We start from the raw sequence: 27,893 nt of genomic DNA on the forward strand, positions 1-27,893 counted from the left end.
TGATATTTCACTATTAGGCTTTGATAATTTTTTGGATGAATCAACCCTCTTTTGATTATTCCATAACCCCTTTATTTGCTAGTACTCTTGTTTTGAGGACAACTTTGTCTAATATTTACATGAGCATAACAACTCTCTTGTGATTAGTATTTGTATATTGTATTTCTGTCCCTCCTTTAGCATTACTGATTTGTGTCTACAGCTAAAGTATGTTTCTCATAAACAATATGTAGTTGGGTCTTGTTTGTTTATTACTTTTAAATCTAGTCTGACAATCTCTACTTTTTAATTGGGATATTCAGTGCTTGTATACACAGGGCAATTATTGAGATGATTGACTTTTTCTTATTTGTATCATATAATTTTTTTTGTTCTTCCGTTGGTGTGATTATGTTTAGTATTTTGATTTATTTCTTCTATTGGCTTTTGAGCTTCTTTAATTTTTTAATTATTAGTCTAAGAATTACAATATGTCTCCTTAGTACAGGTTATCTTGAATTAGATTTTAACACTATATTGAAGGTAAGAAATTTAACACAGTATAATTACAATTACTTTCCCCTGTCCTTTCCTTTTTTTTCCCCCCTGTCCTTTCCTTGTGCTAGTCTTGCCACATATTTTACTTCTGCATATGTTTGTTGTGAATATTTATGAGGGATTGCTGTTGGATTTTGTCAAAATTTCTTTATGAATCTTTTGATATGATTCTATAGATTCTCTACCTTTATTATATGATGTATTATATTAATTAGATTTTCCATTATAAACGAACTTTGCATTACTGGGATCAATTCCAGAGAGTCATGGTATATTGTTGAATTTAATTTGATATTATTTTGTTAAATATTTTTGTATCTAAACTTATAAGAGATGCTTTTGGGCACTTCATTGCTTCTGATGTTTTTGTCCTGGTTTGATATTGAGGTAATAGTGACCCCCTAGAGTGTTTTGGCACATTTTTCCTTCTTTATTTTTTGAAAAAGTTTATATATGATTGGTATAATTTATTCCTTAAATATTTGACGTCATTCATTAGTTAATCTATCTGGGCCTAGACTCTTCTTCAAAATATATATAATTACTAATTTATTTTTTTTATTTTATATAGCTCTATTAAGATTTTATATTTTTTTGGTGTTAATTTGCCATTAACACTTTTTTAGGGACTTATTTCATCTATGTTGTTAAACTTAGTGGCATAGGCTTGTTTATAATATTACCTTAAAGTCCTTATTAATTTCTATGAAAATGCTGTAAAGTCATAACCTTCATTCCTGATATTGGCAATCTGTGTCTTTTTTATTATGATGATTTTAGTTAAAGTTTTTCCAAACTTGTTGATCATTTCATAGATATAACTTCGGGTCTCATTGTTTTCTTTGTTATTATATTTCCCACTTCATTAATTCTTGTTTTTATTTCTTTTCTTTTGTTTCCTTTGTTTTTTTCCTAATTTCTTAGATTTAAAGGTTAGATAACTGATTTGAGACCTTCCTTTTCAAGTAAACCATTTTAAGGCATAAATTTCCCCCTAAGCATGACTTTAGCTTCTTTCCATAGATTTTGATTTGTTTTCCTTTTCAATGAATTCAAGATATTTTCTAAATTCCCTTGTTACTTCTTATTGGAGCCATGGACAATTCATAGTTTGTTGTTTTTTTTTTTTTATCTGTTATCTTAAAATGGGTTTTCTGATGCAAGCATTAGATGTTTATATTTAGAGGTGTTTTATTTTGTTAATGTTTTATTTTAGAGATGCACCCAAGGACAAGAGTGACAGAAAGAGAAATAAGGCTATATGAAATGAGAGACAATGGTTATTTGTGAGAAACCACAAGCTGACACAGTGAATTTGGATAGAAGGAATATCTGTTAGAAATAGAAGTTTTCCAGGTGAGTCATAAACAGTAACAAGTCACAGAGTAGGCCATGAGGAGAATAATTTACTTCCTCAGTCTCCTCCCATTTCCTTTTCTCACTGACAATTTTCCTAATAGGGCATTAACTTCCCCATACCTCCAGATTGCACCTCTTTAATGGCAGCTTTGAATAGAAGCTCCCAATGGAAGAAATAAATAGAATCTTTGGCCAGGCTGTGTAGCAGAGGCCATATTCATACTGCAACACAAATGGATGTCACCTGGCAGCACAGGTATCTGGGCCCAAGGGAGAGGCCATAGGGTATGTTTGATGTCTGCCACAGAGTAAGTGGTCAAACATACATGAGATGAGTAGCAGTGAGTAAATTAAGAATTGGTGAATAAAATTTGCATCATAGCTATTGATATATAATTATGAACTTAGAAAATCATGGGGAAAAATCTACACAAAAAGTTAACTTCTGGGAAGAGTATGGTATGAGCAGAAGAGGGACTATTACTGCTTTGGATGACTTTTAGTGGGGATACTGTGGATAATTTTAACATTTTTGGTGTGTGTTTGCAAAATTAGAAACAAAAATTCTTTGAATAAATTGTTATTAGGACATATGATGGAATTCTTGGTAGCTGATAAAATGCAAGTTGAAAAAAAATGCAAGTTGAAAAATGTTACTTAATTTTATAAAACAACATATTTCCCAGGATATGTTAAATGAAAATATATATTAAGCACAAATATATAGACAATATATAGGGACACCTGGGTGGCTCGGTGGTTGAGCATCTGCCTTCGGCTTAGGGCGTGGTCCTGGAGTCCTGGGATCGAGTCCCAATCCAGCTCCTTGCATGGAGCCTACTTCTCCCTCTGCCTATGTCTCTGCCTCTCTCTCTCTGTCTCTCATGACTAAATAAATAAAATCTTAAAATATATATTAATTATACCTACAATATATAAAGCAACTGAGAATATAGAAGATGTTTAAGGATTTTAAATAGAAAGTTCTTAAATATCTTCTATCAATGTCTGACCATTTATTTATTTATTTTTAAAGATTTTATTTATTTATTCGTGAGAGACAGAGAGGCAGAGACACAGACATAGGGAGAAGCAGGCTCCATGCAGGAAGCCCGATGTGGTACTCGAACTCAAGACCCCGGGATCACGCTCTGAGCTGAAGGCAGACGCTCAACCACCAACCACTCCACGTGTCTGAGCATTTAGATGAACTATTGAAAAATAAGGCTAGGAATAAAATAACAGGAGAGACATAAGGGAAAATACACAAGTTATATGAGCCTGAGTGAATAGTTATCATTAACAATAAATAGATTTTGAAGAAGTAATTCTCTATGACTAAAACTTGTGGACAAAGCAGCAGTTTGGGATACTGACAAATATGGTTTTGAATTTTGCCTCTTCCAAATTGTAATTAATCCTATTTGAGTTCCCATTTTCTTACCTGTTAATAAAAAAGCAAGCAAGCAAACAAAAAAGCCCAATACCTTGTTTTTACAGGATTCTTATTATGATGAGTACCAAGGATGTATTTAGAAGGTCTTGAAAAAATGGAAGGGGTAAAGTGATAATGGAGAAAATGTAAACAACTTTGTTTGTTGGTAGGAAATGAAGGACATTTTCTTACAATATTGTTTTTTTCCCACTTTAATTTCTTTGTTGTTTTGGTAATTGGTTAGTTACTAGCACTCTCTAGAAACTCAAAAAAGAATCCCAGGATTCAAAGCTGAGCCTCAATATTTACAAAGGTAATGAGTCTGTCAGCCATGGGAAGTCAAGTGCTCTTACTGTTTGGTATTGCTAACCTCAAGTCTAACCTAAAGGGACACCTTTCTTGGGGGATAACAGTTCATTTGTCTTCATGCTAACTCCATCAAGGAATTTTCCTGTGCAGAAAACAGCTAGTTTCACTAAGCTCTGTATGTGTAGTGTTTTTAATGTAGTGCACTGACAGCTAGTAACCGAACCTAATCCGTCAAACTCATTTCACCTAAGACCTCAAGTATAACTCCAATTCTGATCCTTAAGGTAAAGGCGTCACTGAAGTACTTAGTTCCTGACCTTTTGTTTTTGAACACATAGTACCCTGGGGTTGGGGGTATGCGGAATGTATATTTCTATATATATTGAGAAATATAGTCATTATTTTGGGATGTTGCATTTAAAAATTTTATGTTTGCCCTAAAATTTTCTAATAATAGCTGCAATGTTGCTCAAGCCTCTTTTGATAGAGTTGCTCCTTTGCACTAGTAGTTTTACAGCTTAGTAAGCTGTATGCTTTTTATTCATTTTTCATTTAATGGTTGAATCCTTGGGGAATATTACGTTATTCTTGGTAAGATAAAAATATCAGGTATTTTAATTTTGTCTAAGTTTCTGAAACTAACCATACAAATTTGCTTACATAGCATTACTTGAAAAAAAATACAAACTTTTCTAGTTACACTATGTTTTTTTATCCCTTTTATCTTTTCTTCTCCATTCCCCCACCCCACCTCCCCTCTGGCAACCACCAGTTTGTTCTCTTCTATTGTGCCATGTATTTTTAAAGCATTTTTTTGCGTGTGCAAAAGATGTATGTTCATACTTGCTCAGTATTATTTTTGCCAGCTGTTTGAATTTCTAACTATTGAGAAGGCACTAAAACAGGCATTTGAGAACTATTTCTGCACCACAAAGTGGTTGTACTTTGCTTTTTCATATGTTTGTGGGATGATTTGGTGTTTTCCGGGGAACAGAAATCATTTACAAATATTCAGTAATATTTACTCTGTAGATAGGTGCTATGGAACAGCAAAAGAAATGAGTTTAAAAAATCATTAAAAGCTAAGCATTATGTCTGTCAATAAGTTAGTTGAAGTTATTCTGCTGTTAATGATCTTACTTCAGAAGTAGACTCCTACTACATATCTGACTACTATTTTATGTGACAGAGTTAATAACAACTTAGGAAGAAAACTTAAGTCTTTTGATCAATGCCTTTTTTTTTAAATAGCATTACATTATGATAGAATCTTACATTAGTTTTAATTTTTTTAAGTGGAGAGAGAGGCAAAGGGAGAGGGAGAGAGAGAATCTTAACTAGGCTCTATTCCCAGTATTTGAGACCAATGTGGTGCTCGATCTCAAAACCCTGAGATCAAAATCAAGAGTCAGATGCTTAACTGATTGAGCCACCCAGGTACACCATGGTAATTTTACTTTTAACACTCAAAACCACGTGATGGACCAACTATGACGTTCAAAATTAGTTTCTAATATTACTTAAAAGCAAATGAAAACACTAAATATTCCCCAACTCAAACAATTTTTAGAATTTTCTTTAGAAAAGACATAATTATAACTAGCATAAGTGATATTACAAAATGCTGTCTGCTTAAATTTCTTGGATCTTTAAAGAAAATAAGATCTTTTATTTAAATTTTATGAAAAAGAGTATTCTTGTGTTCTGATAATACTTCAATCTCTAAAAAAAATAAATTTATATGGATGTCAAAACTCTGGCATAATGACTATAAGAACAGAAGTAATTCTTTGGATAATAATATTTGACCACAGTTGCAACTGTTCAATACATTATAATTATTACTTTCATCAAATTTCAACTAGAATTTAATATCTTTGACATACCTTGAAATGAGTGTTTGCAGAAGGCCAAATCTGAATTAACAACATTCAAGTTCTTAACCTTTTGCATTTTCAAACTTAAGTGTCTCATTTAAAATAGGCTTGGGGTGCCTGGGTGGCTTAGTCAGTTAAGCATCCACTCTTGATTTTGGCTCAGTCAGGTCATGATCTCAGAGACTGAGTATGCCTGAGGTTCTTTCTCTCCCTCCCCCTCTCTTTCTTGCTCATGTTCTCTCTCTAAAATAAATAAAATCTTCCAAAAAATAAATAAAATGTAGTAAAATAGGCTTAAAGATAGTAAAACATGCACACAAGTTTTATCCAATATGTGGATCATTTTGGAAAATAGTAGAGATTTTTTTTAAAATAAACACCCATTGTTTAATGAAATACATGAGATTAAAGCATCAAAAATCTTTTGACAGTCATTTACCTTGGGGGGCCTAAATGATGGTGACATTTACAATTCAGTTTGATAAGAAACATGGAAAAGTTTATATTGGGCTAAATAACTTGGTAAATTTTTCCCAATCATGGCAAACTACAATTTTCCTTTTGTTTTTTTAATAATGTTCAAATGCCATCTCGACGATTATCTCATTATTCCTAGATAACTCCATTTTTTTTTTGTGCTGGTCTCTGCAGTACAATGGAATAAAAACACCTACCTCCCTAAATCAGTAAACTCCGGCATTGGCTTCTTGGTGGCTCTTCAAGGGAATTCAAAATGAATAATTCAGTCAATTAGTTGAGTCTTTCTCTTTATAATAAAATATTAACGTGATCTTTTATAGATAAATAGAATATTATTTCAATCGAACAAACCCATTATTTTGGCATTATATTCAATACAGTTTTTCTTACTTACATATAAATATGTACTTTTCAACTCCTCCTCAATACTAGTTTTCTAATTGGCAGATTTCAGATTTTTTTCACTGTGATTTTGCCTGGCTAGGTATAGTCTCACCTTTTACTCCAGGTCTGCCTTATTCACAAACTTATTAAGTGATCTAAGATATTTTGAAGGCATTAGGGAAAGACCTTGTTGATCCAAAATATCTTGTTTCCCACTAGCTATGATCCTCTCATTCACAGATTACTTTTTTAGATCACACCTAGGTTCTCTGAGAACTATTTATTATCAAGTATGTATCTATAATATAATAAACATGTTGAGAGACTTCTTTCTTTCTTTCTTTCTTTCTTTCTTTCTTTCTTTCTTCTTTCTTTCTTTCTTTCTTTCTTTCTTTCTTTCTTTCTCTTTCTTTTTTTCTTCTTTCTTTTCTTTCTTTCTTTCTTTTTTTTAACAAACACAGAGCACTGGGAAAACAAAGAATAACAGTGTTCCTGCTCTCAAAGACCTTACAATATAATGAGGAAGAAAAACTTTAAGTGGATAACTTAAGCATTGACCCATGTACTGCAGAAACACAGAGAAGATCCACTTATTCCAACCTGTTCCTTGGGACTGCATTGTGGGATACTGGAAGATGTGATCCATGATATCCAGGCTCTTAAAGATAAGCAAAAGCTTGCCTGGTGTCAAGTGTGTGTGTATGTGTGAAAGTGTGTTGTGGGCAGGGAAGCTGGGGCAGATAGATGGTAGAGGAGATGAGATGCATTCCAGCCAAATTCCAGTAACTCATATTAACATGCCTTAAAAGGCATGAAGTAATATTGTAAATGAGGGATTGAATTTACTTATTTATTTTTTAAAGATTCCACTTATTTATTGATGAGAGACACAGAGACACAGAGAGAAAGAGAGGAAGAAACAGAGGCAGAGGGAGAAGCAGGCTCCATGCAGAGAGCCTGCCATGTGACTCGATCCCAGGACTCTAGGATCACAGACTGGGCCAAAGGCAGACACCAAACCGCTGAGCCACCCAGGCATCCCAAGGGATTGAATTTAAAAGTCATAGAATTTTAAGAAAAAAGTAGTAGGAAAGAAACTAAGGTGAATCGTAAGGATATAGCAGGCATTCTATTTCATGCTAGGGATTATGGACTTATCCTGCAGACGACATGGTAACATTAAAGCAGTATAATGACAAGGTTAGATTTGTAGTTAAGATCAGTCATTTCAACTACATTTTCAAAAAGGCAGAGAAATAGATTTCAGGAAGGCAAGTCTAGAGTGTGGTAGGTATTGGCTATGAGGTTGTGGAGACAGTCCAGCCTTGAATTACGGCAGTGGTAAAATGTAAAGAGAGGATGACCATTTGAAGGGTGAAAAGAGAGCCATGTTTTCTTTCCACCATTAACCTTTTAGGGTAAATTGATTTGTTAGATTAGAGGCACACAGGACATGGTGAAGTTAAACAGTGTGCATATGATGGAGTAGTGGTGAAGATTAAATGGGCAGTGCCCTAAATTGTTATTGCTATTATTATTAACATAGGGCAAGGAAGAATAAAAAATCTGAATAAGTCATTGACCACAATAGATAAGCATCAGTGGAGAGTTGCTCATGGTCTGGACCCTGGGGACATAGATCTGTTAGAAGAACATGTTCTGAAAAGGGAAAGGATGTACGAGTAGTCAGTCTTAGTAGGTATGGACAAATCGAAGCTCTCTTGCAGGATCAAACTAGTGCTTTAAGGGAACACAGCTAAAGTAGGGAGCGCTCTGAGTCATTTCATGTTGAGATAAAAAAAGATGTTTGGATAAGCCACTGCTTCTGCCTCTTCCCTAAATTGCAGCAGGATGCTTTCAGAATCCCCTGAAAATAAGTGTCATTGCATTCTGTCTTCTCCTGCCATGCTCTGAAAGTGCACAACAAAGATGCAAGAGCATGTGGCTAGAAATCCATAGATGGGCCACATGTACATTCCATCAGCATTTTGCTTTGCTCAAGGATTTTTGTTGGACCTAAAAAAAAACTCTGATCTGTTTGGAAAGAGGATTTGCATTTGCAAATAGATTTGCAGGCAGATCCAACAAGCAGCATTTTGCCATTTGCAAATCCACTTGAAACATCTGGGTCCCTGTCTAGCCCCCAAATTTTTATATAAGTGGATGACCTAGGATCATATTTTGGACCTGATTTTAAAATTCGAGACAAATGCTAAGTAATTTGCATAATTTTCATTTTGAAAGCACACCCTGTGCTGTTAACAAAATAAAAGAACATACAGAAACTAAGCTTTTTCTGTTAAAGAAGAATTAAATAAGTGAAATCAATAAAGAAAAACAGTAAAAGCACCTCGACTTTGTTACCTGGAGAAAACAGTGTGTCATTTCAGTGAAGTAAGCTTGCTAATGAGGATTTTAACTTGGACTTAAAGTCTACCTATTCTCCTAATGATAAAAGGCATAAAAAACTGTATTGACTGCTTATTTATTATGGATTTGATTATATCCTCCATGTGACTTTTTATATAAAAATAAAGCAGTGAGGTTCTTCTCTAGTTTTAAAAAGATTATTATAATATAGTCAATGTAAGATTTACTCAGACTAAATTTATACTGTACCAGTAGACTATAAGAATTCCATTAATGCTCCATTGATATCATCAATGAAGAAAAAGGCAAAATGGATGCATTGCTTCTGCTCCACTGGGTCTGTAATGAAGCAGCATTATAACAGCTGCTGTCTTTTTAAACAGCTTTGGCTTTTTGTTGTTGTTGTTGTTTGTTTTGTTTTTTTTTTCCCCAAGCATCACTTGGTATATTGCAAGAATCTGCAGAAAAATATCTTTTGACCTTGTTGCCCTTCCCTTTTATTATTTGTATTTTTTTTTTCAAGAACCATGGCCTTCTATTTGCCACTCTGGCACTGTGAGGTAATTTGAAATGTACAATGGAAATTTCAAATAGAGAGGCAGAGTTTGAGATTGATACTGCCAAAAGCATCTGTGTCAGTGAATCCTAATATTTTAGGACTGTTGTCCATTAGAATGTCTCACGCCCTTGAGAGATATCATGGAGAACTTTTTAAAGGAGTGGATATTTCAGTTGGGTTTTTTTTTCTTGGTTATAAAGAAATATATGGAGTTTTCTACAAAGGCACAGTTCATATTTTGCCAAACTGTCAAACCATGGTGATAAGCTGGATTTCTGGCCAGTTTACCTGTTCGTTGCAGCTGATGGTATGACACAGATTGTCATAACCAAATCAATCATGGGAAGCAATTTACTCTGCTAAGGTGGCCTAAGTGAACAGCCAAGTCTTTAGAAGTTAGTTCAGTGTGTGTGTGTGTGTGTGTGTGTGTGTGTGTGTGGTGTTGTGTGTGTGTGATTTGACAACTTCCACCCATTCACTCCAAAGGATAAAAAATATTTCAAGGCTAAGATTTTTAAATAAGAGAATTTACATTTCTGAAATTATGATGCCATGGGCCTCCATATTCATAAGAAAAATGGGCAACACATGTAAAGAAGCAAAAGGAAAGTATAATAAATACACTAGCTTAGCTGCAAAAAAGGAGTTAAAAGCACTGCTTGAACAATGATCAAACTTAAACTGCCATTCTAAAATGTAAACTCTGAGAGGTGAAGTTCTAGTTTCTCATGATGTAAAAATATGTGGCATGGTATAGATACTCAAAGCATACTCTTATGATTTTCAACCACAATTCTCCTGGGTTCCTAAATGTTGCATTGATTAACTTATGGGATAGTACTCTTAGATGATATAGTTTAGAATTAGGATGTCCAGTAATGATTCTTCCTTGATTCTTTTATCTACTAAAACCCCTGCTGCACTCCAGTGTGAACTTTAACAATGAAGACAATATTTCAGTGAATGGTACCACCATTTATCTATTGCCAACATCAGCCACTTGGATATCATCCTGGATTCCTTCTTTGTACTCTACATCAAATCAGTCACCCTGACCTATTAATTTTCCATCTAACACAGCTCTCAATACCATCCATTATCACTCATCATTCTGTCACCCTTTATGTTTTAGGCTCTCAGTACTTTTTCCTTTGATTCTTGATTATTCCATTTGACTATACATCAAAAGTTTATCTTTCTTAGTCTTGCTTATTTCTTTCTAATTCATTCTTTACACCATTGTCAATGGCCTTTCTAAAATGTCAAACTGAATATGTCACTTATTTATTTTAAAAGGTATCAATGATTTTCCAGTACGTTAGAGATAAAATCAGAATTCTAGCTTATGATCTTGTCTCTCCATGATATGCCTCTTGGCTCCCTCTCAGAATGACCTTTTCTCTATTCTTATTGGTTCCATACCAAACTACTTGCAATTTCTCAAATGTGCCATATTTTTCTTCCCTCTTTGCATTTGTATGTACTATCTCCCTTTTTAAAATTTAAATTCAGTGAGCTAACATATAGTACATTATTTGTTTCAGGTGTAAAGATCAGTTATTCATCAGTTGCATATAAAAACACCTAAAGCTCATCTTGCATGGAATGTTCTTTGTCCTCCGTGATTAGTTCCAACAATCTACTACTCATCACAGACATCATCTCCTCTATGAAGTGTTCCCTGATCTTTATGCTCTAGGTTTGGTTCTATATAGCATCCAGTGTATACTTTTGGCTTAGCATTCATCATATAATACTTATTTGCTTGTTTCTTCCACTGAAGAACACATGTTAGGAGTTGACTTGTTTCCCAAGCTTCAGGTAAGCTTCTTTGGTTGGCAATACATTATGTACATTGTCAGACATCATTTTTGGGAAAAGTTAGAGCTATTTTTCCACTGGAAAAGAACAACTGGAAGATTTGCATGTGGAACTTTGCTGGATTCTGCACCATGCTCCTATGCTCCATGATTAGTTGATTTTGATTTGTATTCGTTCATTGTAATAAAGTGTAGCCATAAGGATAACTTTAAATCAGTTCTGTGAGTCCTTTCAGCAAATTATTGAACCTGAGGGTGGTCTTGGGAATGTCTAAACTTCCAGATCATGTCAGAAATTAAGATGGCTATAGAAACTCCTCAACTTTTCAAAGGTTAAAAAATGTGGAAGGTACATTAAATATTTATGAAAATTACTCTGCCCACCACGACCCTCCACAGTCTATTTTCCACATAGTAGCTGCATTCTTTAAAAATGTAAATCATTTTGCTTATCTGCCCTAAAGTCTCCAAAGGCTTCTAGTTTATATAAAATGAATTACAATGTGTTAATATAGATTGCAAAGGACATATTTGATATGACCTCTTCCAAACTGTTTGATATCAGAGCCAATTGCTTTCCTTAATCATATACTGGTTATAGCTCAACTAACCTTCCTTGACCATGTGCTGTCTTAGGGATTTTGAACTTTCTGTTCCCTTTTCCCTTAATATTCCTTTATTTTTTGCATTTGTTTTTATTTAAGTTTGATTGGCCAACATATAGTATAACACCCAGTGCTCATCCCATCAAGTGCCCTCCTCAGTGCCCATCACCCAGTGACCCCATCCCCCTGCCCACCTCCCCTTCTGCAACCTTTTGTTTGTTTCCCAGACCTATTAATTTTTAAATAAGAGAATTTACATTTCTGAAATTATGATGCCATGGGCCTCCATATTCATAAGAAAATGAACAAACAAACAAACTCATGGTTTGTCTCCATGTTTAATTTTTCCACTCAGTTCCCCTCCTTTCCCTTATAATCCCTTTTACTATTTCTTATATTCCACGTATGAGTGAAACCATGTGATGATTGTTCAATGATTGACTTATTTCACTCAGCATAATACCCTCCATTTCCATTCATGTTGAAGCAAAGTGGTGGGTATTTGTCATTTCTGATGGCTGAGTAATATTCCATTGTGTGTGTGTGTATATATATATATATATATATATATTCACATCTTTTTCTATCAATTCATCTATTGAAGGACATCGTGGCTTCCTCCACAGTTTGGCTACTGTGGACATGGCTGCTATGAACATTGGGGTGCAGATGTCTTGGCATTTCACTACATCTGTATCTTTGGGGTAAACACCCAGTAGTGCAATTGCTAGGTCATAGCGTACTATTTTTAACTTCTTAAGGACCCTCCACACTGTTTTCCAGAGTGGCTGTACCAGTTTGCATTCCCACCAACAGTGCAAGAGGGTTCCCCCTTCTCCACATTCTCTCCAAAATATGTTTCTTGTCTTGTTAATTTTTGCCATTCTCACTGGTGTGAGGTGGTATCTCATTGTGCTTTTGATTTGTATTTCCCTGATGGCAAGTGATGTGGAGCATATTCTCATGTTTTTCATTTCTCATGTGCTTATTGGCCATGTGTATGTCTTCTTTGGTGAAATTTATATTCATGTCTTTTGCCCATTGCATGATTGGATTGTTTGTTTCTTTGCTGTTGAGTTTAATAAGTTTTGTTTTTAATAAGGCTAGCTAATGGTTTATCTATCTTATTAATTATTTCAAAGAACCAACTCTTGGTTTTGTTGATCTGTTCCACAGTTCTTCTGGTCTCTATTTTATTGAGTTCTGCTTGAATCTTTATTAACTCTCTTCTTCTGCTGGGTGTAGGTTTTATTTGCTGTTCTTTCTCCAGTTCCTTTAGGTGCAAAGTTAGCTTTTGTATTTGCGTTTTTTCCAGTTTTTTGAGGGATGCTTGTATTGCGATGTATTTCCCTCTCAGGACCGCTTTTGCTGTATCCCAAAGATTTTGAATGGTTGAATCTTCATTTTCATTAGTTTCCATGATTTTTTTTTCAGTTCTTCTCTAATTTCCTGGTTGACTCATTCATCTTTTAGTAGGATTCTCTTTAACCTCCATGGGTTTGAGTTTCTTCCAAATTCCTCTTGTGATTGAGTTCTAGTTTTAAAGAATTGAGGTCTGAAAATATACAGGGGACAATTTCAATTTTTTCCTATTGGTTGAGACCTAATTTGTGACCCCGTATGTGGTCTATTCTGGAGAAAGTTCCATGTGCACTTGAGAAGAATGGGTATTCAGTTGCATTCAGGATAGAAAGTTCTGTATATCTGTGAAATCTATCTGCTCCAGTGTATCATTTAAGGCTCTTGTTTCTTTGGTGATGTACTGCTTAGAATATCTGTCATTTGCTGTGAGTGGTGTTGAAGTCTCCTACTATTTTGCATCAGGGATATTGGTCTATAATTCTTTTCGGTGGGGTCTTTACCTGGTTTTGGAATTAAGGTGATGCTGGTCTCATAAAGCCAGTTTGGAAGTATTCTGTCTTTCTATCCTTCGGAACAGCTTTAGTAGAATTGGTATTATTTCTTCTTTAAACGTTTGATAGAATTCCCCTGGGAAGCCATCTGACCCTGGGCTATTATTATCTAAGTATCTCTTTACTTTGGTTATTAATTGATTGATATACTCGACGTCTTTATATTTGGGGCATAAATATTTATGATTATTAGATCTTCTTGTTTGATAGACCCTTTAAGTATGATATAGTATCCTTCTTCATCTCTTACTACAGTCTTTTGGATAAACTCTAATTTATCTGATATGAAGATTGTTACCTCAGCTTGATTTTGAGGACCATTTGAATGGTAAATGATTCTCCACCCCTTCATTTTCAGGCTGGAGATGTCCTTTGGTCTAAAATGAGACTCTTGTAGTCATCAAATAGATGGGTCTTGCTTTTTTATCCAGTCTGATACTCTGCATCTTTTGATAGGATCATTTAGCCCATTCATGTTCAGAGTAACTATTGAAAGATATGAATTTAGTGTCATCATATTACCTATTGAGTCCCTGTTTTTGTGGATTGTTTCTTTGGGTTCTCTCTTTTACAGGGCCCCCTTAATATTTCTTGCAGAGCAGGTTTGGTGGTCACATATTCTTTCAGTTTCTGCCGATTTTGGAAGCTCTTTATCTCTCCCTCTATTCTGAATGACAACCTTCCTGGATAAAGTATTCTTGGCTGCCTGTTCTTCTCATTTAGGATCCTGAATATATCCTGCCAGCCCTTTCTGGCCTGCCAGGTCTCTGAGGAGAGGTCTGCTGTTAATCTAATATTTCTCCCTTATAACTTAGGGATCTCTTGTCTCTTTCTGCTTTAAGGATTCATCTTTATCTTTGGAATTTACAAGTTTCACTCTTAAATGTCGAGATGTTGAGCGGTTTTTATTGATTTTGGGAGGGTTCCTCTCTACTTCTTGTATCTGAGTGCCTATTTCCTTCCCCAGATTAGGGAAGTTCTCAGCTATGATTTTTTTCAAATATACTTTGTGGTCCTCTCTCTCAGCCACTTCTGGAATCCCAATTGGATGTATATTCTTTCTTCTCAAGCTATCATTTATTTCCCTAAGCCTTTCCTCATGGGCTCTTAATTTTTTTCTCCTTTTTCCTCAGCTTCCTTCCTTACCATCAACTTGTCTTCTATGTCATTCATTCTCTCTTCCACTTCATTAACCTAGCAGTTAGAGCATCCAGTTCAGAATGCATATCATTTAATTTATTTTTAATTTCAACCTGATTAAATCTCAATTCTGCAGTAACAAAGTCTCTAGAGTCCTTTGCACTTTTTTCCAGAGCCACAAGTAGCTTTATAATTGTACTTCTGAATTGAATTTCTGACATTGTATTTAAATCCAAATTCTGTAACTCCGTGGCAGAGAGTATAGTTTCTGTTTTTTTCTTTTGTGGTAAATTCTTCCTTACAATGCAGAATGGCTATATGAGTGGGCTGATTCAAAAATATCAACCATGACCTAAGTAAAAATACACCCTAGATGATTCCAAAGAGGTCAGAGACCAGAAAATAAAAGAAAAAGAACAGAACAAAATAAAAGGACCACTAAAGTGAAAAATAGAATTTAAAACAAAGTAGTAAAGATAAAAAGCCAAAAACCAAAACCAAAGAAGAAAAAAATGAACAACAAAAAAAAAAGTAAGGAAAACAGAAAAAAAGGAGGAGAATGGTGGTGGTAAGGAAGTAGTAGTGGAGAGAGAATGTAGTCTGAGAGGTCCTAGAGTGTGATCCTTTGGTTATGAGTGTATTTTGTTCTGTATGTTAGAAGATGCTCAATCCCAAATTTATATAAACCAGCAATACTTAGATAAAGCCCCAACATGGACCACAAAAATATAAGCAAGATAAAAGGGGGGGGCAGAAAGGGAAGGAAGAGAGAATGTCATCTCACAGAATATACAAACAGGATGTTCCACTTCATTCTGGGTGTACTTTGGTTGTCTGTTCAAAGGTATTAACTTCATTTGGCTGCATGTTCTTCTTATTTAGGACCCTGAATATATCCTTCCAGCCCTTTCTGGCCTGCCAGGTCTCTGAGGAGACGTCTGCTGTTAATCTAATATTTCTCCCCATATAAGTTAGGGATCTAACTTGAGGGACAATGAGGCAGATAAAACAAAAAAACAAAAAACAAATACCCACATTTTATATATCTACAAAATTAAATTGAATTACATTGAAGGGAATCCAGAAGTGAAAAATATATCTAAGACATATAATTGTAGAAATATGAAAGTCAAAAAGGAAAAAAAATGCAGAGTTGGTAAAATATTGTAGTTAAGGTAGGAAAAGAAAAAATATTGAAAAATTTTTGTCTGATAAAAAAATGAGTCCTAATGGGGGGGAAAAAAAGGACTCTTTAGTTCTATATACTATTTTCCCTCAGTCCTGGAGATTTCCAGTGCTGCTTGTTCAGTAAACTTGCTTTTCTCTTGTACTTCCAGCAGTTCTTCTGGGGGAGGGGTCTGCTGTGCTGATTCTCAGGTGTCCATGCCTGGGTGGAGATGCCCCACCCCTTGTCATGCACTGGGCTCAGTATGAGGCCAGCCTCTCTAGAGGCCATAGAGGCCCTGCATCTCCCAGGCACATGGTGAAACAATGAGGGAAAAAAAATGGTTGTGGCCAGATTTCCAGCTCTGGAGTTAAACTTCCCATGAGTAACTAACTGCAGTCTCTCAGTCCTCACTGGCCTAGATGCTCCTGGGGGCAGGCACAGGTGCATTGATATGCACAGCTTGTGGGGCGTCCAGCAGCAGAAGAGCTCTCACTTTCTTGTGTCCTTCCTGCTTCTGCCTGTTCCAAAAGGATTGGAGGATTGCAGGCTTTGTCTGCTTGGGCAACCTGGGATCCAAGGTCCTGTGCCACTGGACCCATGCTCTTGGGGACTGCCTCTCCTGAAGGAACCAGAGTACAGCCAGTTCCTTCCACTGGCAGCCTCTAGAGTAAAGGCCACTCAAGAGCTGCCACCTAACTGACTGGCTTCTGCCAAATGCCCCGGAGGGCTGTGACTCTCCAACCCTTTACTGGCATTGGACTGTGGTTTGCGGTGAGCTTTACTCTGCAGTTTGTGCTGAGGTTTTCCCCAGGCACCCCTCCTCTTATAGTGATTCTGGGAATCCGGCAGTGAATCCCCCCTTCTGCGATTCTGCCAGATTTCCATGCTAAGCACTTTTCCATCAGGGAAAAATCCAGTGCAAATTTTTAAAGTTCCTCCTTCTTCAGGGCTGAGTTTTCATGCCCCAGAGGATTTTGCCCCTCTGCTTTGGCTCTGCTAGTCTCGGATACCCTCCCCCACTTTATTCTCTTTTAATTTTCCACCTTCCTACCTTGTTAGAAGCAAAAACTTTTCTCTCTGTAGCATTTCAGCTGTTCTCTCTTTAAATATCAGGTCGAATTTGTAGGTATTCAGAATGTTTTGAAAGTTATCTAGGTAAGTTTGCGGGACCAGATGAGTTGAGACCCCTACTCTTCTGCCATCTTGCCTCTGTTTCTGCCCTTAATATTCTTTTCAGTTTTCCCATGTATCACTTTTCCAATGCTTTCTCCAGTACTTTCTACTTTAATGTGTTCCTTAAATTCCCATAATAAATTCCATAGGGCTATGTCCCATGTAAACATCATTTTATTAGTGTAATATTCCATTGCCCAGCTGCCTGGCCATATGGTCAAACCACTGGCCACCACTCATTAATCAGTAAAAACCTAAACATAGTAGGATTTTTATCATTATTCAATTCTCCCATCACTATAAGGAGAACAGCATGTAAACCATTCCATTGAATTGATTTTATTTTACCTTCTTTAGTCAGTCTTTACACCCATTGGTCTTAGTGCCACACTATTCCAAATAAGATGCTGTTTTCCCACTTTGGAACTGCTGTTTGTAAACCAAGAAGCTTGTTCTTGGTCAATGGGGGAAAAAAGAGATCACATATTTGAGAATATAATGAGCATCTATTTGCATTCCCTTGGGAGATTGTTTCTGTACAAATCATTTCTATTTTATTATGAAATTCTAGACACTACCCTCTCTACAAAAGCCTTTCTCCAACAGTCCCTAAGACATTATGGCTCTTTCAGTTTTCAAGATTATTTTATGTTTTTAAGTCAGAGGAGCAGTTTCAATTAATACCCAGATTCGTTACCTAAGTAACTATATTGCAGAGTTATATTATTATAAGAAGGAGGAAAACATCATAAGAAAATTCACCTAGGCAGAGAGGTCTAAAAAGGCTTCCCTGAGAAACTGAAACATATGTTGATGTCAGATTATCTTGGCTAGATAAGGAAGACTGTCTTAGGCAGAAGAAATACTGTGTGCAGAGACCATGATCTGGGAAAAAGCTTGGCATATTTAAGCATCTGAAACAACAGCTCTAGTATAGTGAAGTTGGGAGAGTGGGGTCAAGACGAAGCCTAAGAGATATGGAAAGCTATACATTTTGGGAAGCTAATTTTTATTCTTATACCTGTTATATCAGCAACTTATTTTATGTATAGTATAATTAATTTTTTAAAAACCCCATATACTTTGAGAGAGAGAGAGAGGCAAAATTAGGGAGTCCATACGCATGAACAGAAGGAAATATTATTTCCTAGATGTTATTTATAGTAGACACATTTATACATAACCCTGATCATAGAAAATAGACCGAGGATATTGTAGGTCCTTCTGATGAATAATGTGATTCTTAGAAACTGTAAAATTGACCAAGGGGTACCTTTTAATAACATGAAGCTGGAAGGCATCTTCCAAGTGTGTCTCTTGAAGGACAAAGAAAAATTTGGGACAAAATGTGATATAAAATAGATCATGTGTGTTTTTTACTACCATTTTAGCTTTGAACTTCCCTGTGAGTGAAAAATACATGGGAGAAAATAGGCAATAAAAGAAAAAAAAAGACAAAAAGAAGAAAAGATGTCAAGTCTACTTCAACGTTGTAAATCTAAATCTTTCTATATATTTCACCTTTATCTTTATAAAGCTTATTAGTCAAAATGAATTATCATTGGAAACAAGATTATCATATTTAAGTAAATCTGATACATTTATTATGTGATAGAAGTTAAGCTAAATATTATTCATGAAACAAAATTAAATTCTCTAAAATCATGGCTTTGAAAACATAAGTCTCTTTTGCATGGTTATCTTGGCAAGTCCATGACTATTTTCCTCTCAAACTATTTCTACAACCCAAGAAACCTAATTCCCTAATTCATATAAGTATGAATTAATTGCATATAGCTTAATTTCCCTCATCTAATAAACTAATTAGTAAAGATGTGACATGAATGTTAGGTTTTTACATCATTTCTCTTAAAAAGGAGAAAGATTACAAAAGCAAAAAAATAGATAATATTATCTGCCTAAAAATAGAGAATTATAGAACAGGGTGAAGGACACACAAAAAAAAGATAATGTAAAATGATTTTTATATGTATTAACAATCAAGCAATAATTAGTAGAGCAGTAGCCTAAATGTATTCATTTATTCCACAAATGTTTATTGAATAACTAATATTTGTCAGATACTGATCTAGGCACATGAGTTCAGTCAGAGACCAATAATCAAAGATTGCCGTTTTTGTGGAGGTTACATTGTAGTGAGCAGAGAGAATCAACAAATAGTAGATATATTTTAAAAAGTAAATTAACTACGATGTTATGGAGTAATAAATGAATATATAAATAATTGAAGGAGGGAGAAATTAGTCATATTTATGTCTTGGGAAAAGAATATTTCAAACTATTAGAATAAACAGTCTAAAGCCTTAGGATACCCTATGACCCAGTAATTGCACTACTGGGTATTTACCCCAAAGATACAGATATAGTGAAATGACAGGACACCTCCCTCCTGATATTCATAGCAGCCATGTCCATAGTGGCCAAACTGTGGAAAGAGCCAAGATGTCCTTCAACAGTTGAATGGATGAAGAAGATGTGATATATATATATATATATATATATATATATATATATACACACACACACACACACAATGGAAATCTGCCCAGCCATCAGAAAGGATGAATACCTACCATTTACATCAACATGAATGGAACTGAAGGGTATTATGCTGAGTGAAATAAGTGAATTGGAGAAAGACAATTATCATATGGTTTTACTCATATTTGGAATACATGAACTAGTGAAAGGGACTATAGGGAAGGGGGGAAACTGAGTGGGGGAAAAACTGGAGAGGAAGACAAACAATGAGAGACTCCTAACTAAGAAACAAAGAAAGGGTTGCAGAAGGGGAGGTGAATGGGGTAATGGGGTAACTAGGTGATGGGCATTAAGGAGGGCATGTGATGGGATGAGCACTGGATATTATTCTATATGTTGTCAAACTGAATTTAAATAAAATAAACAAAATAATGGCCTTAGGATAGGAATGTACCTGGTATGTTAGGGAACACAAGAGAGGATGTATGACCAGAGTGAGGACAGTACAGGGTAAAGACAGGTAATAGAGGACCAAATCATTCAAGTTCTTGGAAATCTTTCTAAGAACCTTGGACTTAATTAAGAATGATTTCAGAAGCTAGGGGAAGGTTTGAAGGAGAATGATAAGATATGGCTAAGTCTTAAAGAATCACTGTGGCTACTATGTAAAAAATAGTTTGTAGGATTACAACACAGGATGAAGCCAGAAAACCAGTCAGGGTGTGTAATGGTTAGTGTTATGTGTAAACTTGGCTAGGTTATAGCACCCAGTTATTTATCCAAATACAAGCTTAGATTTTACTGTGAAGGTATTTTGTAGATGTGGTTAGCATCTAAAATTCATTGACTTTAAGTAAAGGAGATTACCCTCAAGAATATGGGTGGGCCTCATTCATACAGTGAATGGCCTTAAGGTAAAAAACTGAAATTTCCCAGAGTCGAATAAATTCTACCTTGAGACTATTGTCTGAGTTTATAGCTCACTGGTCTGTCCTACAGATTTTTGAATTTGCCAACTTCACAATTTTTGAGCTAGTTCCCTAAAATAAATCATAGATATAGACACAGAGATAGATATAGATAGATGAGAGAATGTAAGGAGAGAAATAGAGTCAATAGGATATATAAAGTTATGCGTGATATACACATATATAAATGTCCACATATGCATAAACATATATGTCATATTATTTCTGTTTTTCTAGACAATCCTGACTGAAAAAAAAGGCTATCGGCAATAATCTTTGTGAAATACAATGGTGGCTGGGAGCAGGATAGTAATGGTGTCGATGGTGAAATCATCCCATTCTGCATTTATATACTAACACCGATGTCTACAGAAAGTACTCTATTATCTTCAGAAGTCTGGGAACAATTACAACCTTTTTTCCTGGAAGGTGAAAGTTAGACAGTCTGGCATTTTCTAGACTATCCTTTGAAAGGCATTCGGCATCTACACAGAATTGTTCTCCTCCCAACCCCCCACCATTGCTGTGTGAAAAGGAAGGGGATGAGGCCAAAGGTATAACATAAGGGTGTCAACTGTTACTTATTGAACAAGAACCTGCATACACGATGTCAGTGATGTGATTAATCATTCTCTGGTACAAAAAGAAGGTCGTTCATGTTGAAATTTTGATTTATGTGTGCTCTTGCATTATCTCCTAAACCCTAGCCACTTGCCAGCATGCACAATGTAATGAGTTTGGCATTTGTGTAGGACTTTAGAAACATTAAATAATGAATCCCTCTAGAACATCTCCTTGTATTACTATATCCTACTCAATTTTTAAGTGAGAAAATAGAGATGGTGTATAATTTGACTAAATCCTTATATCAAGCTAGTAAAATAGAGGGGTAGAAATAATTAAATGTGTTCAAATATTATATTATGGAATAATTTAACATGCCTCATAGAGCCCAAGTGTACACCATAGATCTAAATAACTGAAGATTCCAAATGTTTCAAGGAAATTAGGAGCATAGAGTGATCTTCAAAGGAGTTTTTCTTTTTTTATTTACTAGTGTTTATATTAATCAGTGTTCCTCATGGTTTAGCTGTAATCCTCCAGGTATTATCGTACTCAACTCAAGAATTGATAACTTTTTAATGGATCATAACTTACATATAAATTTTGACCTCTTTCCTTAAAATGCTAATGTACTAAATTTGAGAATTTTTTTGTCATCTTAAAAAATGACTCTTTGATATGGAGTTAAAATTCTTTGCTTCACTAACATAGTAAAATGCCTGCAGCTCTTGTGTTTGGCTTTGATCACCAAGTACTAGTTACTAAACTTATCTGTATGTCTGAAACTTTGCAAAGCTATGTTGTAAACTAAAATATTATAGTAATAATCTATGTGAGTTTGGCAGCAGCTGAGAGATAATAAAATAGATTTTCTTTAAAAAGCAACATAAAGCACCTTATAGGGCAGAGAAAATAAATTTACATAACCAGAATAGGTCAGGTAAAGTATGTAAGATTTTTATTGAGAAAAAAATTGGATCCTGGAGCAAGCATATGCTGATCTAGGTCAACTTGAGTTTTGGTTTTAGCTACTTCTCAGTTTTGATGGTGAACAGAAATCAAAATCCAGTACTTTTGCAAAGTAGGCCGTCTAATGCAACAGTTTACTATACTAAACAGGGACCTCAGAGAACTTTGTTCTTAGGATAACCGGGAAAAATAAAATGAAAACAAGAAAAACAAAACAACAACAGATCTATCCCTCTCCCCTTTTCAAAGATGACTACAAAAAAGGGTTACCTTGGCACTAAATAGGGTATGAGAAAAAAAATATATTTTTTAATGTCCTGAAGAAGTTGTAACTTCGTGCTGATCTTCATACAGATTTAAGTCTTGTTTACATCAGCTAGAGGGCCAGAAAAACTTCAAGCTTTATATTGGCTTGTGCCACTTGGTGCCCAGCAGAAGGAAATGCAAATCTACCAGAGTAAGGCTCTGTCTGTATTTTAGGTCCTCAAATAATTTCAAAAATACAGTAATGATGGAAAGTAAAAACTAACTAGGCACCAAGGAAACAAATCATCCAAATGAGAAATAAGAGAAACAGACCTGAAAAGATCCCAGGTATAGGAAGTATCAAAAATAATAAACGAACATTAACAAAATATATTTAAAGGTTTAAAGAAGGAAAAAATAAGCTTTAAAATATCTTTAGGGTGAAGGAACAAAAATTAACAGAATTGCAAAAGGTGAAACATAATACTAAAAATTAAAAGAAAAAACAATTAAAATTAAAAACTCAACAAGAACAGCTGCACCAGATAAGCACAGCTAGAGAAATAATTAGTGACTGGGAAGATGGTAAATAATATCTAGAAGGCAAAGTGGAGAGATCCACATTCCCACACCAAAAAAAAAAAAAAAAAGAGAGAGAGAGAGAGAGAGAGAGAGAGAAACCATCTTGAAAAAATAGGAAACATGTTAGCTAGAATGAGAATGCTTAATGTCTTTAATGAAACTCCATAAAGAGACAAAATAAAGAATGAGGTAGAGGCAGCATTGGCAGTGATACCAGATTAGACTTTCTGAGATTAATCATAGACTAATTAACCAATCCAGATTTAAAAAGTCCCAACAAATCTGCAATAGGGTAGTGACATAGCTTGTAGTGAAACTGGAAAACATTAAGACAAATAAAACAAAATTAAAAACAGCTAGAGAGAAAGAGCAGTTACCTTCAAAAGACTGTTAACTGAGTTCTCAAGAGATAATAGAAGCCCAAAGACAGGAGAATCACATTGTCAACATGCTTAAAAAATAGAAAAAGTATGAAATAGTAACATCGATCAACTGAAATAGGACAGAAATAGGACAGAAACAAACAGATCAGGTGTAAAACTTAACAAAGAAAATATAGAATTGTAGATCAGCACTTATAAACATTTAAAAAATTCAATACCTTAAAAAAGTACTTAAAAAATTAAAGGTTGCGTGATTGAATTAAAAAAAAATTGTATGATATTAACTAGAGTTGCATCTAAAGCATAGATACAAGAAAGAGTGAGAGAAAAAGGATAAAGAGCATATGCTATGAAAATACTAATCAAAGAAAACTGATATGGTTATATAAATATCAGGACTAAATAGACCCGAAAGTAAAAAATTTTGACCCGTCTATAATCAATGTTAATTATGAAAATATGTGATTAAAACATGACAGGAACACAAGGAGAAACAGACAAATCATTAATCATAGGGAGATTTTAAATACTTACTTCAATAAATAGGAAAAATAGAAAATCATTATAGATATAGAAATCTTGAATAACACACATATCGTAGATTGGTTATCTCTACACACACACAGACATATATATACATATATATATACACACACACATGTATATACAGACACACAAATAATGCACATATACATATGCTTAGTATAATATATATATATTATATATTTATATTAAAAATGCCATACCTAGTAATTTGAAAATACAGTCTTTTTAAACATTGTTGGAGCTATTATGAAAACTTACTTTTTTCTGGGTCACAAATCAAATTTTATCTAATAGCTAAGAAGTGAAATAATGTCAATTAAGCTAGAATTAAACAGAGAAAGGATAACTGAAAAATCTCCTTTTATTTGAAAATTAAGAATTAGACTTCTAAGTGATCTTTGTGTCAAAGAAGAAAATAGGAAAACATTTTAGCTGAATGACAATGATAACGGAGATTTTAGCTTATATCCCACTTTGTAGAATGCAGCTAAAGTCACACATAGAGGAAAAATCATATGTATAATTTTACATATATAAACTTTATATATATTTATATAAATCTATTATATATAAGCTAAAAAAGAGAGGGAGAGAAGTGTTGAAAATTAGTGTGAGAAATATCCATCTCATGCAGTAGAAACAGAACAGGCAAAATCAAAAATAAAAGAAGAAATTAATACCATTGAGAACATATAATAAAGAGGATCAAAAAAGCCAAAATTCATTTTTTAAAACTACTGCTTAAATTGATTACCACTCAGATTAGACTAATTATGACAAAAGAGAGAAGGCCCAGTAAACCATTCTCTTTCTCTCAGTCTCTCTCTCTCTCTCTCTCTCTCTCTCTCTCTCTCTCTATATATATATATATATATATATATATATAATAATGAATATATATTCATATATTCAATAATAATGAATGTATATGTATGTATATATATGTGTGTATATATATATATATTCTCACTATATACACACATATATATGTGTGTGTGTATAGTGAGAATGTTTCTCCCGATCCTAAAGATATTAATAGATATTAAGCTTAATATGAACAATTTTATGGTAATGTTTCTACTTTTAGATAATGTAGATAAAGTTTTTGAAAAATATAATCACTCAAAATGATTCCAGAAAGAAGAAAAAAGGTAAATGGTATATACATGGACATTAAGAAATTAAATCATTAATCAAAACCTTTAAACAAAGAAACCAGTTCCAGATGGCTTCATTAATGGATTCCGCCAACATTCAAAGAATAAATAATTGCATCTTCTCAAACTTTTTCAGAAAATAGTAAAAGAGATAACATGCCCAACTCATTGTAATAGGTTAGTATAGCCTTGATAAAACACTTGACAAAGATATTTCAGGAAAAGTAAGATAATGCTACTTTCACCCATACATATAAATGCAAATTCCTAAACCAAATATTTGCAAACAAAATTCAGAAGTATCAAAAAAATAATATGTCATCATCTTCTGGAAAAACCCAAGGATGTTCTGCAATTCAGTTGTGGCACTAAATACCTAGAGCTAACACAGACTATATGGGTTTAAAGACCATGGTTCCCAACAGTAGTGCCCTTACTCTAGACACTAGCAATACTTACAAGGGTCCTGGGTCTTCCAAATTTACACTTCCGACTGACTGGGTATAAATTTGAAGGTTTCCATAAACTCTCTTAGGTTTCATAATTTGCTAGAATGTCTCAAATAATCCAAGAAAGTGCTATACTTAAAATTACCATATTATTATGAAGTATATAGATCACGTGGCCCAGTCAAATGAACAGGCACAGAGCAGGAAAGGAGGCTGGTTTACCATTAAAACAATCAACATATTTTTAATTCTTTGAGGAACCTCCACACAGTTTTCCAGAGTGGCTGCACCAGTTCACATTCCCACCAACAGTGTAAGAGGGTTCCCTTTTCTCCGCATCCTCTCCAACATTTGTTGTTTCCTGCCTTATTAATTTTCCCCATTCTCACTGGTGTGAGGTGGTATCTCATTGTGGTTTTGATTTGTATTTCCCTGATGGCAAGTGATGCAGAGCATTTTCTCATGTGCATGTTGGCCATGTCTATGTCTTCCTCTGTGAGATTTCTCTTCATGTCTTTTGCCCATTTCATGATTGGATTGTTTGTTTCTTTGGTGCTGAGTTTAATAAGTTCTTTATAGATTTTGGAAACTAGCCCTTTATCTGATATGTTATTTGCAAATATCTTCTCCCATTCTGTAGGTTGTCTTTGAGTTTTGTTGACTGTATCCTTTGCTGTGCAAAAGCTTCTTATCTTGATGAAGTCCCAATAGTTCATTTTTGCTTTTGTTTCTTTTGTTTTCGTGGATGTATCTTGCAAGAAGTTACTGTGGCCAAGTTCAAAAAGGGTGTTGCCTGTCCTACGACCCAGCAATTGCACTGTTAGGGATTTACCCCGAAGATTCAGATGCAATGAAACGCCGGGGCACCTGCACCCCGATGTTTCTAGCAGCCATGTCCACAATAGCCAAACTGTGGAAGGAGCCTCGGTGCCCATCGAAAGATGAATGGATAAAGAAGATGTGGTTTATGTATACAATGGAATATTACTCAGCCATTAGAAACAACAAATACCCACCATTTGCTTCAATGTGGATGGAACTGGAGGGTATTATGCTGAGTGAAGTAAGTCAATCGGAGAAGGACAAACAGTGTATGTTCTCACTCATTTGGGGAATATGAATAATAGTGAAGGGGAATATAAGGGAAGGGAGAAGAAATGTGTGGGAGATATCAGAAAGGGACACAGAACATAAAGACTTCTAACTCTGGGAAATGAACTAGGGGTGGTGGAAGGGGAGGAGGGCGGGGGGTGGGGGTGAATGGGTGACGGGCACGGAGGGGGACACTTGACGGGATGAGCACTGGGTGTTATTCTGTATGTTGGTAAATTGAACACCAATAAAAATTAATTTATAAAAAAAAACAATCAACATAATTTACTTCAATGATAGACTAAAAGAGAAAAATACAATTTTCTCAATGAATGCAAAAGGAAATGCACCTACCATTCATAATAAATTCAACTTCCATTCATGATAAAATCTCAGTAAATCAAAACTTAATGAAAATCATTGTAAGATAGATAGCTCCTTGTCCCATGCTCAACATATACAATTGGTCATTAGGTTCTATCATTTTCCCCCAGCTTTATTAAGATATTATTAACATATAGCATATGTGGTTTTAAGATGTACAATATGATTTTTATATATGCATTTATTATTATTATTATTAATTATTATTATTATGTTAGGAAATAACTCCATCCCCTCACATAGTTAACATTTTTTTAGTGTGTGGTGATAACTTTTAAGATATTCTTTCTTGACACTTTCAAGTATATAATACAATATTATTAATTATAGTCACTATGTTATATGTATACCAGGACTTATTAGCTCTTTTCTTTCTGTTTCTGGCTTTTGTTATCTTCCATTAGAACTACTCAAATTGCCTTTTTGTTGATCTAGTTTATTTTGATGTTGCTCATCTTCAATTCATTCCCCAAACTTTCTAATATTTGAGTCTGGTCACTTTGTGCCCTTGCTCAATATTTTATATCAAATTTCCATAATTTATAGCATAAACTCTGATACTTTGGGGCTTCTTATACCACTGGAAAAGTCATCTTTCCTCATATTTATTATAATTTAGAAGCATCAAACTTCCAACTTTGAAAAGCATCCCTATCCATATTTTAGGATGTTTTAACAGTTAATCGCAATAAAAATAATAACTTACATTTCTATAGTACTCTTTATGAAGTGTTCATATTTGTACTATGATATTTTACTTTATAGAAGCAAGTACTATTATAATCCCTTCTTTCTTTTTTAACATTTTAATTTTTAGAGCAGTTTTAAGTTCACAGCAAATTTAGGAGGAATGTACAGAGATTTTCCAATTGAGGAACCTACTTTGATACATTATAATCATCCAAAATCCATATTTTACATT

Source organism: Nyctereutes procyonoides, unplaced genomic scaffold, assembly GCF_905146905.1.
Source record: "Nyctereutes procyonoides isolate TBG_1078 unplaced genomic scaffold, NYPRO_anot_genome, whole genome shotgun sequence".
Lineage (NCBI taxonomy): Eukaryota > Metazoa > Chordata > Mammalia > Carnivora > Canidae > Nyctereutes > Nyctereutes procyonoides.